The following is a 19414-nucleotide window of genomic DNA, read 5'->3' on the forward strand; positions in this document are numbered from 1 at the left end:
ATATGCATTCCGTGTTCTAATGCTTGGCATGGTATCCCCTCGAAATAGACTTGAACGGTGACAAGAATACTTGGCATTTAGAGGAATCAGCTGGGCTATCTCAGGATCTTGAGGTCTGAACAGGAGAACTGGAGCCCAGGAGAGGTATTTTTCCAGCAGAGCTGACTTGTTCCAGCCTTACTTCTGCTGACATGGCTGAAATCCTTTATGAGGAATCCCCCTGTCTGTTCCTCATAGCTATTAAATAAAACCAGGGAATACTGTGGAGGGAGACCTCACAGATTAAACACTTTTATCCAGTTTTCTTGGAAGCAGGATTTGGCTGGGTGCCAAATGCAAATTTATTCCTTGGAGCCATGAAGAACAATAAAACAAAGAGAAAAGTTTTTCTTTTAGATGAATTCACAGTAAGTTATATACATTTGGAGTTCAGATGACTTAGAAATTATCTTGCCAGATGCTGGCTGTGATAATGATGTTGAACTAAGGGAAATAATCTGGCTATGCACTTCAGAGGTGAACCGTGCTGCATCACAGACTTATTTTTAATAAAGAGTAGTAGCTTATCTCAAGCTTTTATATATCTGTCCAACCTCTCACATGGAGTTTTTGGACACACTTCCCACACCCACAAGTAGCTGGCTGTGGACTAGACTGACATAACATAGGATGTAGCACCTGGCTATGCTACTATTTGTTGGATGCATTTCATATTTATCTGGAAAAAATACTGCAAATGACTCATTATTTCTATTTTTCCTTTAAGAAATCAGACATAATAAAAGTTCACAGGAAGGAATCTTTATAGTATCCTTATCCTGTGTTGACATCCAGACTGCCTTGTTCCTTTATATGTAATGTCTGTGACTAATAATTTAGGAAATCTGTCACTTTAATATGTCACTTTTTGCTTCCTAAGCTGCATTAATTTAGGCTTCGGCGTATGTACAGAAGCAGCATGGGTACCTAGATGCTACTTCAGTGCAGCTGAAATCCAAATAGGAAGAGGTGTGCCAGTAAGACATTTTACTGGCCACAATGTAGTTGGCTTAAACCCATCTTTGTCTACAGCAACATCCTGCTGCAGAACTGCATCCATCTGTAGAAATGTACAGCTAAAATGGGAGGCATCCTTAGAGATTAGACCCATTACCTAAGCAAGGCTTTTAAAACTTGTTTTAGACCTAAATTTACTTGCCCTAGTGTCCCACACAGCATACAGATCTTCCTCTTAGTTTGCACCTTTAGAGATACTGGTAAGCATTCTTTAATATATAAAAAACTTTTACATGAGGTGAATGTCAGCTATCTTTGACAGAAAAAGCTTTCCTGATTTCCAAAGGTGCTGGCCATCACATATGGGAGTTCATCACTGCTGAAAATCAAGACTTGTTTACTGACTTTGAGGCATATGGGCTGGGGGAAGACTTTCAAAGGTTAAAGATGATTTATCAAAAGCAATTAATAGCCATTAGTACCTCTAAAATTCCCCTTATTCCTCTTCCTAGATAAGTACATCTATTAATCATTAACCCCTAAATATCCATAGAGGGAGTATGTTGCAGGTCTCGTACACTTTCTGCAAGCAACTGCAAGGTCAAACAGTCTAAAGAATGTCTCCTGATGAGTCTTTGTAGACCTGCTTGCTTTTTCTCTAGAAATTTATTTGCATTCTGCTTCTACTACCTGCTAGTGATCACTCATAGAGGCAGGATAGGAAGACTTCCGGCCTGAGCCAGACTGGCCATTGATACATTCCGGTTCTTAGCACTGTGTACTAATGCTGTCTGAATGACACAATTAATCAGTTACAGAGGATATGGAGATTTAATTACACTAAAAAGAGGAAGATGATGTCATTGATTATTTTAAGATGGAAACATCTGAAAAAAATATAAGTAGTGTGAATTTCTTCTCCATAAGCAACTTGCATTAGAAGTGAAGAGCTAGGCTACAAGTTACTATTAATGTAGAATGAATTAATTTTCCAGATGTTGCACCAGCATTGAACCCAAAGAATGTTATCTCAGCTGGAGTAATACAGAGTTTACTTACTGAAATAACTGAAGCTTATGAGTATTGTAGCCTGACTGCAAAAAAAGAAAAGCATTTAGTTACCTGAGTTACATACTTTTCAACCAAGAAAAGAAAAACTGTTGATTAACTGATTAATTAACTTAATACTAAATTAATATTTAATAATAATTTAATATTTTATTTAAGCCTAACTGACTGATATAACTATGTAATTAAAAAAGGTATAGGCATGAAAATGACATCTAATCACATCTAATTCTTTATCCAAATTTAATATTTAACTATTTAAGAGTTGCTGTATTTATTTATCTTTATATGTCAACTGTAACCTAGCTGTGAATGCTCCAGTTACGTATTTATGCAACTGAAAGTAAGGGTTTTAATTCTGAGAAACCATCTTACTGGTTGTGCAGATGAACTCAGGAATACAAACTATTTAAGTTTGTTGCAAGTAAATAACAAGGTTTAACTTCTCCTAAATATCTTAGTCACTTGTCCCTGGACCAAATATCCTGGGAGAACTTAAAGTTAAGATGAAAATTCACTGGATACAACTGATCAAAATGAATTTTCCTGATATGCTCAGACAAGACTTGCTCTTGACAAATGTCATGACAGCTCTCAGTTTCTTAAGGACTTACAGCATGTCAGGAAGTTTTTTCAGGTCACAGTTCTGCTCTGTGGGGACACATCTGATCCCTGCCATAACACCTTTCTTGTTTTCTTTGAGCACACCCTCTGTTATGCCTTGAGTGCACTGAAGAGGTGATGGGGAAGTAAATAGTTTACCTCTATATTACATATTTTTGTAGATGTTAAATGAACACCACAGTTGTTTCTGTAAGCTGTCATTTTAAAGTCTGTTTTGTAGATTAGAGGGAAGAGAACTAGGAAGGAGAACTGAAGTTAACTGGTCTTGGATATTCTCAAGTAAAAGAAAAGGGTAAAACACATCCCTGCAACAGAAGTTCCTGTCTGTTTCTTAAACAAACCATATGAGTACACAAATCCCGGGATATTTTATCTGATTTAACAGGTAGACCTTTACTCAGTCTGTTCAGATTCTTTGATGGAAAGTGATTAGTTTTACTTACACTTGGTTGCTTTTCTATCACCTTAAAAATATTGATTTAATGTCCACCAGTAAGTACTACCGAAACATCTTAACAGGTTACCATTCTTCAGCTAAGTTTTATTTCTGTGTATATAGATTTAGAAGATCTGTCAGTTAATGAGTGTTCACTCTAAGTAAAATGCAATTAGAGACACAGATACAGAGCATTTTTTTTTAATTGGAGCCAGATGTATGTATGCTAAATGTATATGAAACAAATACTGCAAAATGTTAACAATATGTTTGAACCAAATGAAATGGTATAAGAATCTGGACTTGGTTATCCATGAGGAACCTTCTTTTTCTTTGGAGACAGTTTTCAGCAACCTTGTAAACAGAGATGGAGCATCACATGGTTTGCATTATAATTTCTCCTACCAGCTTTCTCTTTCAAAATGAAGTACTCTCTCAAAAGATTTCATGTGTTTGATTTAATGTTGTGGAGAAATAAAAATAAAATATTGAAACGTTTGCACTCATGAGTAGTCAAAATTTATTAAATGGAGCTTTAAGAATTCCTGCTATTCCTCACATCTCCCATGGAAGACCAAGAGGAAAGAAATCAACCCACTAAAGTCATCAAGAATTTCAAAAGAGATTGAGATAAAAACAACGAATGATCTTATGCTTAAGACACTTGATTTAGGTCTTGGCTCAGTTTCTTCTTTGTTTGAATGATCTTATGGTTCAGTTCAATTAAATCTCGCTTGTGCCTCAATTTCACATTAGGAAAATAGTCAGTGATTAAATCCTTCCTTTCTCTCTGTTTAAATTACAAATCTTTCCAAGCAGGAATCAATCCAGACTGTGTGCACACAGAGGCAGCTCATGGCACTTCCCTGGTAATATTCCTCTAGGAGCATGGAGAGTGTGAAGGACAGGTGTGCTTCTCTCTAACCCCATAGGCAAATTCTCTAACATGGAGACTAAAGAATGTATTCAGAACACTACGGGAGCCAAAATCCCAGACTGCACCACAATTCTCTCTTCTCCAGGGGTCTAAAGCCTACAAGTAGGTGTCTTAGAAGCCTGTTGAAGAAAAAACACATGGAAAATAATGAGAGATGGAAGCAAGCCTCTGGTATTTAATCTTTTCTCTAATAAATCTAAGTCTGTAAAGCAGCAGGCCATGCTTAATGTTTTACTCTGGCTGATGTCTGTACCTCCTGCCTGAATATGTTAGGAATTTTGAATATGTTGTACAGATGTATTTGCTGTCCCAGATTCTGCTACAAAAACTCAGCACTGGAGTTTGGTATTGCAGTGTTTGGATTTGGCACAACTTCCCTCTGTGAAAGGAAAAGTATTTTTTCAGCGAGGGAGAACTTTCAAATCCTGAAAGCTGCTAGCTACTTTGCTGCTTGAAGAGCAAATCATCCAGCACCCTGGTTTGTGCCAGAGATGACTGAAATGTAATATCAAAACTAAAACTGTGTAACTAACATGCTTGCATTAACAGTAAAACTCTAGTTGAGTAATGTATGGTGGGATTGTAAAAGACCCATGCTTGAATCATTGTAACCACCACTGGAGAAGACTTTTGAAAAGCCTTTCCATCTGCTGGAAAGGAGCTAACGGGGCTGAGTGTATGTAAGAATTATGGTCTCTGACCTGCTGTCTCCCAAGTGCATTGGAAGGGATGGATTTTTAATGATCAGGCTGAGGTGGTTAGAGAGACATTCATGTAGCAAGAGGTGCATTGACTGATCTCCCATTCTCTTTCAGAAAGTGTTTGAAGGTCTCACTTTTCCTTCAAAAATAATCTAAACCAGCATTTTCAGGACAAAGTTTTAAGGGGAAACAAAAGTCTAATATACTTTCCAAGTGGTGCAGATATGATTCTCTTTAAAGATATCTAATTTCTGTAGCAAGGGAGGAGATTGTTTTACACCATATGGTAGCTGTCCTGTGATGTCATAGTGATTAATGACAGGATCAGTTGGATGCTCCAGTGGCAGAACAAATGACCTGGGTTTCCTGCAATGGCAACAGATACATGCTTGTACTAGGACCCTGAAATTAACTGAGCTCTGGTCTCAGCTCCCCCTGAGTTTAAGTACTATAAAAATGAATGCAAAGACTACTACCAGCTTCATGATGATGTGGGTCATGTAATCTGTGAGTTCTGGCTGATTCCTCAGACCGTGGATGTCTATTTCCCATCTATAACACTGATATTATAATTATCGCGGCTTGATGTAAAATTAACTGATTGAAAGTCTGTTAAACTTTTGTAGAAAAATATTAAAAATTAAAATATTAAATGGAAATAACATGTTTGAAGGAAATGATCTGTTTTTTTAACACTGTATCATAGACTGAAGAACCCCTAACACTCTCTGACCAATGTTCTATTTCAAATGTGTAGAGTTCAATTGGCCTCATGATTATTTGTCAGATAAAACCAAGAACTTTTAATTAAATGTTTTGTGCTTTACTTCCATGTCAAAGAATTTTTGAGGAACCATACTTCCCTCCCTGAAATAATTCTGGGAGCAGATAAAGTGCTACTACTGTACTGGAGCAAAGCAATACAGACAAGGAAAGATTCATTTCTTCCAATACAAGCTTTATCAATAGCTTGATGACTGTCACTCTATCTGTTATTTTAGTTCATGTGTAAAGACACATGATTTGACATTAGCTTATGAAAAAAAAGCAACTGAAAAAGTTTTCGTTTTCTTGATACAACCTTTACCTGTGTTATTTTTTCAGTCTTTCCTCTTTGTTTTGGTCAAAATTAGATTTTTTGGCATATGGTATATTTGAGATCAGAATTTGCTTTTATCAAGACACTGAGGCTCATTGTACCCAGGATCTTCAAATAATTCATCTTTTTGGCTTGCATCTCTCTGTCTCTGACTGGCTGTCAAATCTTCCAATGTATAAGTGCACTATACTACTAATATTCTCACTGCAATGGCATCATGGACATAAGAAAAAATGTATTCCTACAATCATTATTCTTTGGATTAGATGATCCAAAGAGTATAGACATGAACACTGTGAACTTCAAGAACTAACCAACACATGGATTTGTTTTCTTTCTTGTTCACTCACTGGTTTTGTGACAGGTTTGGAAGTGAGATGAACACACAAGTTTCATATAATATAGAGAAGTGGAGAAGGAACATTCACATGAATTGCATTTCAGTCATGGCACTCTGAAGAATGTCTAGAGGATACCAGGTGCCAGGTACAGTGATGGGAAAAGGTGGAGTTAAACAGAGCCCAATGGCTGGCTTTATTTTGTTCCTTGCCACTGATCCCTGCTTGCTCACAGAAATTGGCTTTTTTACATCATTTGGAAGTGACAGTTGCAGACTAATAGGTAGTAGAGTTTATAAAGCAAATCACAGCTCTGATTTTCAAATGTCAGCTCCATTGGTACTGTGGTAATGAGTAAAATTGCACAAGTCCTATCAGTATTCTGGTTTTTGGGTGTTTTTTTGGTAGCTTGGTTGGTTGGTTGGTTTGGTTTGGTTTGGTTTGTTTGTTTGTTTTCCTGAACCTTTAATGTGACTATGCAAAGATGCTTTCAGGTGCATTTGCTTTATTAGGCTAATGAACATCTTTGTTACTGAACTCTAAATTGTTACCTCAGCTTCTGCAGAGGATGGGTAGAAATCAAAATGTAGAGTCTGACTATAAGTAGATTAAGCATTTTGACTGTCTATTTCTGTATATTCACCTTTGGGCACAAGCAGCATTACTTCTCATTAGTCTGATGCTCAGTCTACGAATTCCACAGTTTTTGAGGGGTCTAAGAATGAAGTCTCCAGACACTGGTAGTCATATATATTTAAAATCATAAAGAAGCTGATGGTAGGAAACAGGAAAAACTAGCATGACCAATGTCTTGCCACAACAAACCCTGTTTTGTCTTATAAATCATGAACAGCGTATATAAAAGAACTCCAGAAATAGAGATAATTTTTCTCATTGTACAGACTCATGCCAAGGGATACAATTTTAGTCTCATGTACAAAATCTTTATGGAATTGTCTGACTGCTTTTATATATTCCGCTAAACTGATCTCTGCTTTACCAGGCTCTATCAAGATCCCTCCAAGCTCTGTAAATATAGTGTACTTTGCTCAATTTATGTACTATCAACATGCTAAAAGAAGCAGAAACTTAATCTGAATGAATTCTTCAAATGTGTGATTGTTAGAGAACAAAAAATATTGATGTACTGTTAAAACCCAGGAAATATTGGTCTACAAATGGCAAGAGAATGTTTTTTTTTAAAAAAAAGGTGTTATGATTTTTCAGTAGAAATGGTTTTAAACAAGAATGACTTGTATAGCCTGAAAGAGCAGAAGGTTCTAGGTAAATCCTTTGTCCTTTTTTGGACCACTCACTATGCTAGGTTTGCATAGCTATGAGAGCCTTCAAAAGCTCCAGACCTCTATAGAAGTCTCCTAACATAAAGAAATGTAATTAAGGAGATGAACCAGCTGTGATAAGCCTCAATATACTGTCAATGCCCATTACAACATTCTCTGCCATTCATAATGGAAACCTGACCTGGTGCCTCAGTACCCTCCTAGCACAAGCTCTTGGTTTGTCTTGGTGACTGGGGAGGAGGTACAGGCTTACCCAGTGCTGCTGCACAAAGGGAAGCTCTTGTTCATGCAGTCTGGTAAAGTCAGGCTTGCACTCGGTTAAATGTGCTATGATTTGCTCTATCAAGCAGCTAACCTGAGTAGAACTCTTCACAAACACAGGGAGATTATTTGACCCTGAACTACAGCCAGGAATGTGGCTGGAAATACACAGGTCACAGAGGTCTGTGTGCTTAACCCAGCTTTCAGGTTCTTTCTTTCCTTTGCAGCAGTGATTAGTGTGGCATGAGTTTTCCTTCTTTAATGTCAGGGCATGAAGGCAAAGGGAAATGAACCTGTCAGAGGCATGGCCAAGAGAGGCCACGAACTGGGTGCCTTGCCCTTAATTCCAGGTAGACATAGTTAGAGCCATAGTCCTGGTGAGTTTATAAACTTTTAGAAATTTATTAAAGTGCAAAGTTGAGGGAATTGTGTGTGTGAAGGCAGTGAGAATTTCCCACAGAAAACTTGGATGAAGTTTTTTTTTCTGCCGTTCACTTCCCATTTGCATTGAAAGAACTATTTATTGCTATCCTGCCTGCGTGTTCATGAAATTTGTTTGATTCTGGACCAGCAGTATTCCCCTTCTTCTTTGCCATATAGCTTTTGCTTGCCAGAATTTTCAACTCCAAAGGGCTCCACTGCAGAAATAATGTTGCTAACTCTGAGCACTCAGACATCTTTAATCAGGAAACCCTAGAATTGTGAGAGAGGCTTAGGATTCAGAAATTACATTACTAAAACCTAAATTAATAAATATTCAATTACTAATAGTTGGATTTAAAATTACTTTAAATTACAAACTGTTGGGTCTTCAAGATCATTTCTAACTAAAACAATTTTATGATTCTATGTAACAATGGCTTATAATACTAAATATTGATCTATTTTGTCTACTGTTTCGTAAGACTAAATGACATTTGATTAACATTTTAAAGATTTAACCTGTAACTATTCAGACTAGGATGTTAGGACTCTGACCTTTCAGCTCCTGTATTTTTAGTAAGGAATTATGGTGGAAATTTTTTCCAATTATATAATTTAAAACCTGATTCACTTTGTTAAATGCAGTTATGCTGGAAAATCTTACTTCTAAGGAGTAACATGGAAACTAATACTTCCTTAAGGGTGGGAAACGAGAAGACTGGGAGCTAGATAGTAATATTGTTGTTCAAACAATCTGAAGAAAACATGTAAGTTTTTAACCATTAGAAGTTCAGAAATAAATTCTCTATGAGAAGACTTTTGTCCTTTAACCATTTAGGGATTTCTTTCATCAGTTTGGGCAAGATAAAGAACCATTCTTGTAATGGTGTCAGAATCTAGTGTACCACTCCTAAATGCACCAAATTAAATGTTTTATATCAGGCAGATAAGGGCACTGCATCCAAATTATTTGCAGATTAAGCAAAATTTAGATGTATTTACTCACTCCAAGATGGTTGCAGCCTCTGTTATCAAGCAGAAGAGAGACCAAATGTAACCAGCATCAACCTTGAGGAAACTCAGTATCTGAGCCAGATTTTCACTCTAAAGATCAGGACCATTTTTCTTAGACATATTTAAAACAACTAAATCATTCTCATCAAAGACATGAGAACCCTTTGTTGACTTATAGAATACTCTTCAAGAACACTTTAGTGAGGCAAGCTCCAACAAACATTTCCCAAGGATCATAACTGATAAAATGGCCAGCATGTCATGGAAGTATTCGTCCCTACACCTCTGTCTCTGTTGCCAAAAACGTTTCATAGAAAGAAACTATGTTTATAGTTTCCCATACAAAGAGAATCTAACTCTTACCTTAAGTAATGGCTCCCTCCTCAATGCAATCTGCTTTTGTGGTAATCAGGGCAGCCTCAGAAAGCAGACTGAGAAAAAGCCACCACAAATAAAGTCAAATGAACTGATTAGTGAACCCAGCACCATGGTCAGTTTTCTGGTCTACAAAACACTTTCTGACCTTCTGGTCTTGTTAGATCTGATTGTTCAAAAGTCCATGGAGGCATGCATGGAAAGTACTCAGAATAAGTAAGTCCCTGCTTCTTTTCTAAAGGTGTATCCTTGTTGCCGTGAACTCAGCAATGAACTGTAGAGCACATCTGTGCTTGTGATTGTGTATGCAGGTTACTTAGGAAGAAGCAAAACACAGCAAATGCCCTTGACCCTCTCTCCAGTATGAGGAACATATTTTTATATGGTCACATGTTCATATTGAAAGTGATTAACTTGTCTGTAGGGATCCAAAGCATGTTAGTCCATGTTTGATGGGGACCAGGGAGCCATTCTCAATTTATAGCAAAGGGGTGTGTGAGCTGAGTGTGTTAGTTGTGTCTGCACATGTGCACGTGTGTCACCCATATGTATGTCAGTTACTGCCCTCTGCTGCACCAAGTCAGGGCTTCCCAGCAGATACATGCTGTAGAAACATCTTAAAAAAGACAGCATATCCACAAGTTGAAGCCTATGTGGTTCCTCACTTTCTACCCCCAAGCAGAAACAGAATTCCATTCAGCCACCTCTGGGGAGATTGTGCCAGCTGCTGTGCTCAGCTTCTGCCAGACCATGGACTTGGTCTTATGTCAATCCCTTCCAGGTGCAGCAGGGAATATTAAGACATGAACAGCACCTCCTTTGGTGGAGGTGCTCTCCAGAGGGAGAAGAGATGTCCTGCCTCACTGGAGGTCACTTCAAGGGCAGTGCCCATCATCTTTGAAGAGCTGGCTGAAAGACAATATTTGTTTATCTCTGGAAGGTACTGGGGATACTGAGTTTGAGAAAGCTTCAAGTTAAGAATTTGCTAAGAACAAAATGTGCATGTTCAGCAGTATTTGAGGACAGAAAGTGTAGATTAAACTGTTCAGAGAACTGTAGGGAATTTGGATAAATGAAAAGATTCTTCAACCTAACTTTTGTTCTGTTCAAATTCAGGGTCTTCACCTACTGATAAGATGGTAGTGAAGATGTAAGTGCAGGCAAGTTTTAGCATGGGCTGAGAAGAGCTGTGAACTCTCCAGACTCCAGACCAGCTGAAGACCTTGTGATCTGATCCCTTCTGCTCATTCATGCATCTGGAAGAGATTACAGCCCTTGCAGATCTGCCAGCCAGTGTGCTCCTCGGAATGCACCCTAACCTAACTAAGCTGCAAATGAGCTCAGCTAGCTGAAGCCATTTAAAGCACATTTTGCTGGCCTGGCTCATTCTGATTCAGATATTTTAGATAAGCAAATTTGTTGTGAGCAGCAAGATGGAACTGTCAAAAGAAATATATTAAGGGTGCTGGATTGAGGAGCGTCAGATCACAAAGTGCTGTCACAAAAGGACATATATTCAAGACCCAAAGACTGTTATTCAAAAAAGTTCCTAATCTTTTCTTTCCTTAAATTTGCGTGTGTATTTGTGGAAGTGTGCACACAGAATAAGAATATGTATACAAGCCTCGTGCCTGGACAAATGAAAGATTATTGAAAATTAATAAGAAATTTAACTGCTCACAACTACATGTCAAACCTTCCAAACTGCAATACTTTTTCTGTTAGGAAATTGTTAGTTGAGATTTTCCAAATAAAATTTTCTCACACTTATCTTGCATATGCTTTTACTCCCTCCACCTGCTCGCCCTTCAATTTATTTATAACTGTGGCATCTGGAATTGTGGATTGATTTGAGATGTCTTAATGTGGTCTGGTGATATGAATAAGAAACAACAGTTAAATGTTATGTTTTCTTGTGCATTTTCCAATATGTGGTTAAAACAGATTGGGACAGTGAAATACAAAAAAACCCCATGAAAGTATCAATCAATTGAATTACTCATTACAGAGGCAGTATAAAACTCCACTCAAAATCCCTGGTTAACCAGGACCTTGCAAGTGACTGATCATTAGTTTTAAACGACTGAACATTTTTGGCTAATAATATTTCTGCCATTTCAAATCCACCAATTACCTCCTCTATCATTCACATCTACCCTTAATTATCTTTCTAATATTACCAGTGTTTTTACTGTATACATGAGAATAGCAGGTCCTGGCTACAGCCTCTAAAGGCACATTTAGGACCTACCCTGACCATCTAAGAAACCATCTCTTTCATTGTTGGAAGTCTGGTCTGGAATGACCACTGTATAAATATGACCTCTAAATGTGTGACTAGACGTGGTGGATTTTGGTTTCACAGAGACTTCTCTGGCCAGCACTTCAAAACCCATTGCACCTTTTCCTTACACATCTGACCTCTGAGAAAACTCTCGTACAGACTGTGCTTTTTTTGATGCTGTTCCAGTGTTTACTTGAGACAGTCATGCTGGACTTGCTCAGTGACCAAGGAGAAGATGTTCTTGCATGAGCATTGTAAGCAGAACATGGCTGCTTCGTGCCAGTACGAGTTTATAGCATATATAAAATATGAAGGAAACTTGTCAACTCAGATTAACTTTGAAGATACCTCTTCTTCATCCTGTGTCAGAAAGGAAGGAAAAGAGTCTGGAAAAAAGGCATTTTTTAATGCATACATGACCTTGGCTGTGTGCAATCCTCATTAAACTTATATTGTTCCTTGGCTAATAAAATGAGAAAACAGACCAAGAAAAGTTACTTCATTACAGATCAAGTTACTAAGTGCAGTTCAAGGGGAGGGAGCCACTTACAGATATTCACTTCAAACAGATATGCAAAAAATAGACTCTAAAAATAACAAACTGAAATTATATAAACAATTTCAACACCCAGCTCATACACACTATTAAAAGATTGTGTTCTCAATGGCATCAGCTCAAATAAATCACTCCTACTGAGGCTGGGGCAGTAGTTTAGAACCAGAATCTCTCCTCTGGTTAAAGAGAAGCTAGAGTGAGTGTAATTTTTTCAAATTGTGGACTTTCTGCTAACATAGGTGTTTTTAAGTTTCTAGAAGAAATAAATTGTGAGGATCAACACTATCTCTGTGGAAAATTGTCCAACAGACTGGAGATCTAATAATCAAATATTGAGTTAATAAAGCCTGTATAGAAAGATAGGAGGAATGATACTGGGGTTGCTGTGAGATTATTTTTAAAGTCTGTGTATGGGTCTGTGAAATACCTTGTATAAATAAGGTCTTATTTATTTTTAGGGCAGTTATGGGCTGCATTAAGTACATTGACACTTTGTAATTATGGAGGTATTTAAGCGGCAGAGATAAGGGAACTTTTTTACTTCTAGTGAGATGTACAAACACTTGGGTTTATTTTCTCTTCAGCTGCATTTAGCATCTTACCTGTGTCTTTGGGAACTCTTTTCCCTTTGTGTCACTGAGTCCCTGATTTATCACAAACACTGGTGTATGTTGGAAAAGAATTCTATAATTTCTTCTTGACAATCAAGTGCTGGTTACTGTTTTCTCTTTCAGGTACAGAAAAATATTTTGATTTTTTTTTTTTTATCTTTATTTGACATCCCAGACGACTGGAAGTTGGCGAATGTCACACCAATCCACAAAAAGGGCCGGAAGGAGGACCCGGGAAACTACAGGCCCGTCAGCCTGACCTCAGTGCCTGGCAGGGTTATGGAGCAGATCATCCTCAGTGCAATCACACAGCACCTGCAGGATGGGCAAGGGATCAGACCCAGCCAGCACGGGTTTAGGAAGGGCAGGTCCTGCCTGACCAACCTGATCTCCTTTTATGATCAGGTGACCCGTCTGGTGGATGAGGGGAAGGCTGTGGATGTGGTCTACCTGGATTTCAGCAAAGCCTTTGACACCGTCCCCCATAGCATTCTCCTGAAAAAGCTGTCAGCCCACAGCTTGGACAGGAGCACCCTGTGCTGGGTTAGGAACTGGCTGGAGGGCCGGGCCCAGAGAGTGGTGGTGAACGGGGCTGCATCCAGTTGGCGGCCGGTCACTAGTGGTGTCCCTCAGGGATCAGTGTTGGGCCCAGTTCTGTTTAATATCTTTATCGACGACTTAGACGAAGGGATTGAGTCCATCATCAGCAAATTCGCAGATGACACCAAGCTGGGAGGAAGTGTGGACCAACTCGAAGGCAGGAGGGCTCTGCAGAGGGACCTGGACAGACTAGAGAGCTGGGCCGATTCCAACGGGATGAGGTTCAACAAGGCCAAGTGCCGGGTCCTGCACTTTGGCCACAACAACCCCATGCAGCGCTACAGGCTGGGGACAGAGTGGCTGGAGAGCAGCCAGGCAGAAAGGGACCTGGGAGTCTGCATCGACAAGAAACTGAACATAAGCCAGTAGTGTGCCCAGGTGGCCAAGAAGGCCAATGGCATCCTGGCCTGTATCAAAAACAGCGTCACCAGCAGGTCCAGGGAGGTGATTCTTCCCCTGTACTCAGCGCTGGTTAGGCCACACCTCGAGTACTGTGTCCAGTTCTGGGCCCCTCAGTTTAAGAAGGATGTAGAGGTCCTGGAACAGGTCCAAAGGAGGGCAACCAGGCTGGTGAAGGGACTCGAGCACAGGCCCTATGAGGAGAGGCTGAGAGAGCTGGGGCTGTTCAGCCTGAAGAAGAGGAGGCTCAGGGGAGACCTCATTGCTGTCTACAACTACCTGAAAGGAGGCTGTAGCGAGGTGGGAACTGGACTCTTTTCACAGACGACCATCAACAAGACAAGAGGACACAGTCTTAAGTTGTGCCAGGGGAGGTTTAGGTTAGATATTAGAAAGAATTTCTTCACGGAGCGAGTGATCAGGCTATGGAATGGACTGCCCGGTGAGGTGGTAGATTCTCCGTCCCTGGAGACATTTAAAAAAAGACTGGATGTGGCACTCAGTGCCATGGTGTAGCAACTGCTCCGGTGGGTCAAGGGTTGGACTAGATGATCTCTGAGGTTCCTTCCAACCCGGCTAATTCTATGATTCTATGATTCTATGATATTTCTACATATGAACTTTTTTTGTGCTTTGATAATTTGCAAATACATCAGAAGCATCCTTCACTGACCTATATCGATCAAGTAACTTCTCACCTTACTGATTAAGTATCTTTGACTTTACCGTGTTTCTCCTGCATAAAATATCCCTTCCCAGTGAATATAAACCTTTCAGAATTCTGCCCTGCATGCATATTTGTTATTTTGGGGTTTTCAACAAGAACAAACTTCATTCAACATTGCATTGTACATCACACCATATTTGACTCTGGAAATCAAAATAAAATTAGTATAAAATGTTAGTATAAATATCATGCTGAATCTATAACATTACAAAATGACATCAAAATAGTTTTAAGTGACCACACACAGTGAAGCAGGAGAAGCAGCCAAATATTTGAAGCCATTCCTAACCATGTGCTGGGACACTGGTGTCTATTGTCTGAGAAGGAATCATGTAACCTATTGACTAAAATGGTGGCTTGCATTTGTTTGTTGCTTGTCTTGAAAAATTAGAGAGTGTATTAATCTGCCAGCTGATGTGACTTTGGTGTTGTTTTGCATGCCACTGAAATGCAGCCACCTCTGGGGAGATGTATGGCAGCTGTGAACAGCTTAGGGCATTACAACAGTGTGGGAACCAAGTGAAGAACTGTGATTTAGTGGCAACCTGGATTTTTCAACAGCTACTGCTCAATAAGATCTCTGAAATGGTAACTTTACTGACAGTTGTGGCAGCTGCTGTACTCTTATACTCCCATAAGGAAAAAATTAGAAATACCTAATTTTTTCTTAATGTTTTGTTGGTGTTGCTGCTTCAATAAAATAGCTGGCTAGTTTTTTCTGTTTGCTTACAGAAATAAATATGTAATAAAAATAAATAGGAATATAAGCTATTCTTAGCTACTAAGGAGACACAATTCAAAGATATGTATTCTGTTTGGTACTTGCCAGCATGTTCATGCAGTCAGTGTGCTGCTTCTTGCTGCAAGTTTAATCTCTGACTGTTTCCACAAAGCCAGGTTTTGCGTGTTTCTCTCAATAAATCCTTTCTTACCTCTTCTTCAGGTCACTGAATGTGTTAATGTCAACATTCACAAACTGCTCAATTTGCTAAATAGCCTGAGCAGCAGGAAATTATTATACTGTGGTAAAAGTCACTGGAACAACATTAGTTTGGAAAAGAAAAATAAAAAAATAATTAAAAAAAAAAAAAAAAAAAAAAAAAAAAGAAACCTCCCACTAGACCAGGTTGCTCAAGGACCCATCCAACCTGGCCTTGAACACTTCCAGGGATGGGGCAGCCACAACTTCACCAGGAAACCTGTGCCAGTGTCTTAACACCCTCACACTAAAGAATTTATTAATATCTAATATAAATCTACCTTCTTCCAGCTTAAAACTACTATCCTTTGTCCTGTGGCCATATGTCCTTCTATAAAGTTCCTCTCCAGCTTTTCTGAAGGTCCTTTTTGGTTGCTATAAGGTCTCCTCACAGCCTTCTTTCATCCAGGCTGAACAACCCTGATTCTCTCAGTCTCTCATAGAAGTGCTCCAGCCCTGATCATGTTTGTGGCCCTCCTCTGGACTTGTTCCAACAGCTCATGACCTTCCTGTGTTGGATCTCCAGAAGTGATCACAGTACTCCAGGTGGGGTGTCAGGAGAGCAGAGCTGAGGGTCACACTTTCTTGATGCAGCTCAGGACACTGTTGGCTCTTGGGCTGCAAGCACACATTGCTGGTTTGTGTTGGGCTTCTCATCAACTAACAACTCTGAGTCCTTCTCCTCAGGGCTGATCTCACTCCACTCTGTCCAACTTGTATTTGTAATTGGAATTGCCCCAACCCATTTACAGGACCTTGCACTTGGCTTTGTTGAACTTTGTGAGACTGGCATAGGCCCACCTCTCAAGCTTGTCAAGGTCCCTCAGGATGGCATCCCTTCGTGTGTTTTCTGTGCATTTGTTGATTTTGAACATAACAGCACTACAGAGAATCACAAATAAATAAAGTTTAAAAAAAAAAATGTTTCTTATATTTTTGTAATCATTTATAGCATTCAGTATTAAACTAAAATAAGGCTAAACTGAAGCCCTTCGCTTTCCATTGGTTCTAGGAGCTTATCAGAGCAGTTCAGCCTAAACTGCAGACAATTAGATTTTGTCAGTTCTTCCTCCTTTAAGGGAAGGAATCAGAGCTGGCCAATTTAGAAGCTGGAATGATGCTGCAAGTAATCATTGCCTGATGCAAATGAAATAATAGTTATTGCTTAAATGAGCTACATAAAATTTGTATAGAGAATGAACTTCAAAAGCACCATTGTTTTCATATAGTCTGAACACATATGATTCATAAGCACCAGAAAAAAATGAAATAATAAGACTGTGAAGGAAACTAGATAGCTGTACATTGTTATCATGTAGGGTTCTGGTCAGTTTTACAGCCCTATTACTCTGACGAATTCCTAGCACGGTCATGGGGGTCTTTTTGTCTTGTTTGGATTTTTGGGGGTTTGTTTGTTTGTTTGTTTGTTTAAAAAAAAATGGAGAGCTTTTGGATATGTTAGTTCAGTTTGGTTGAAAAATGCATAGAAAAATAATATTACAGTCTGCTATAGTGTCATAAAGCATTGTCCCAGAATTCCTGCCCTTCTACTGAGACAACCTTCTGCAGAAATGGAGCTTACTGAGAGAACCAAACCTAGTTTACAGCTTCATAGTCTCCTTTAGCTACCGTGGAATCTATAGTAAAAAAATTATGGTTTTGGGGAAAAAACATGTTAAAATAAAAAGTACAAAGAAAATTGTTTATCTAATATATTTCACTTCACCTTTCTCCTCAGTTCATTTGGTGAAAGTACCTTTGGCTATTTTACTTCCCAGCAGTAGTTAAATCAAAGGATAGGAGAAAGAAGTGATTCTGCCCCTGTACTCATCCCTGGTGAGGCCACACCTCAAGTACTGTGTCCAGTTCTGGGCCCCCCAGTTCAGGAAGGATATCGAGGTCCTGGAGCAGGTCCAAAGGAGGGCAACCAGGCTGGTGAAGGGACTCAAGCACAGACCCTATGAGGAGAGGCTGAGAGAGCTGGGGCTGTTCAGCCTAGAGAAGAGGAGGCTCAGGGGAGACCTCATCGCTGTCTACAACTACCTGAAAGGAGGTTGTAACCGGGTGGACGTTGGTCTCTTTTGCCAGACGACTTTCAACAAGACAAGAGGGCATGGTCTTAAGTTGTGCCAGGGGAAATTTAGGTTAGATATTAGAAAGAATTTCTTTACGGAGAGAGTGATCTGGCATTGGAATGGGCTGCCCAGGGAAGTAGTGGATTCTCCGTCCCTGGAGATATTTAAAAAGAGACTGGATGTGGCACTCAGTGCCATAGTCTAGCAACCGCAACGGTGGTAAAAGGGTTGGACTCGATGATCTCTGAGGTCCCTTCCAACCCAGCCAATTCTATGATTCTATGAAAAGAACCACAAATGTCTACTCAGCACTTTTATCCCTTTTGATGGCAGAAGTAACTTTGCCAATTTTGTTTGTGTCTTTTAAAACAAAGGCAATCAAATAATAAATTTTAATTTCCTGCAAAGCTGCTTTTGTGCAGAGCTTTCAAAATATTCAAGTAGTTCTAGGAAAGATTCTTTTGGCTTGTTTCCTGACTAGGAAACAGATTAGTAGGATTCTTCATGGATAGCTGAAATCTTCCAGACATTATTTTTGGGGCAAGTAAATTGTTACTGGAGTAGCAAAAGGGAGATTAGAGATTTGTAAGAGAAAGAAGCTAAGCAGGTTGTCTACACAGAATTTTCAATTACTCCGCTGCCCTTGAATATGATGTATACATTGGAAGCAGCCCTGCTCCTACTGAACTCAGTGGGAGTTTACCATTAATTTCCAGGAATTTTGCAATGGATGTAAACCATCACTCTTCAGGACACTGAGGAACCTCAAAGTTGGAAATGGAATTTTCCCTGCAGACAGGACACTCAGGGTATGGTAGAACTCCAGGCTCCTTGCCCCTGTGTGGAGCCATGTAGAAATACTGACTCCAGCCCTATCAGGAGTTCAGCATCTTAGAGCAGTGCTCCAACTTGACACTCTCACCAGGACTAATCTTTCCAGTCTCTGAAAGAACTTGTGCAAAAATGATTCTACCATCCCTTCAAGGAGTATTTGCTCCAAAATTTCTTACTCCTTATTCTCACCTATCTAGGACTAGTCCCTTCTGAAGACAGCATATTTGATTATGTAACACACTAGTTTGGATTCTTAAGATCATTCTCAGTGTTGTGTATGAGGTGCAGGAACCATTTCTTAGTCTCTGACAAACACAATGTAGCTGTGGTCACAGAGGGTTGCTGTCAGTGCTGGGAGTCTGTATCCACTGATCTGTATTAGATTGGCACATTTTTGTCTAACCAATTGCTATCTCTGCTCATTCTCTAGCTCGCCAGCATTTCCCTTTTGCTAAGTACAGAGGCTGGAGGATGTTTTTCTCTTTGACTTGTCTCATGTCTGGGATTTGTTTCAGCTATATATTCCCAGCCCATACATCTGACAACTCCAGGTCCTTCTCTGTTACTTCCCCATCCTCCCTGGTGCTCACAGCACCTCCTAATTTAGTAGTGTCTTCATATTTAACAAACATGGTGTGTGCTCCTTCTTCAAGAGCATTAATAAAAATACTGAACAATGCTGGGCCAAATTCTCATCCCTACAACACTTCCCCATAGAATGTTACTTAAATTGTATCACAGTGAATGCTCCCCAACATTGTATGTCCCAGTGTTGG

This window comes from Calypte anna, chromosome 2, assembly GCF_003957555.1.
Source record: "Calypte anna isolate BGI_N300 chromosome 2, bCalAnn1_v1.p, whole genome shotgun sequence".
Lineage (NCBI taxonomy): Eukaryota > Metazoa > Chordata > Aves > Apodiformes > Trochilidae > Calypte > Calypte anna.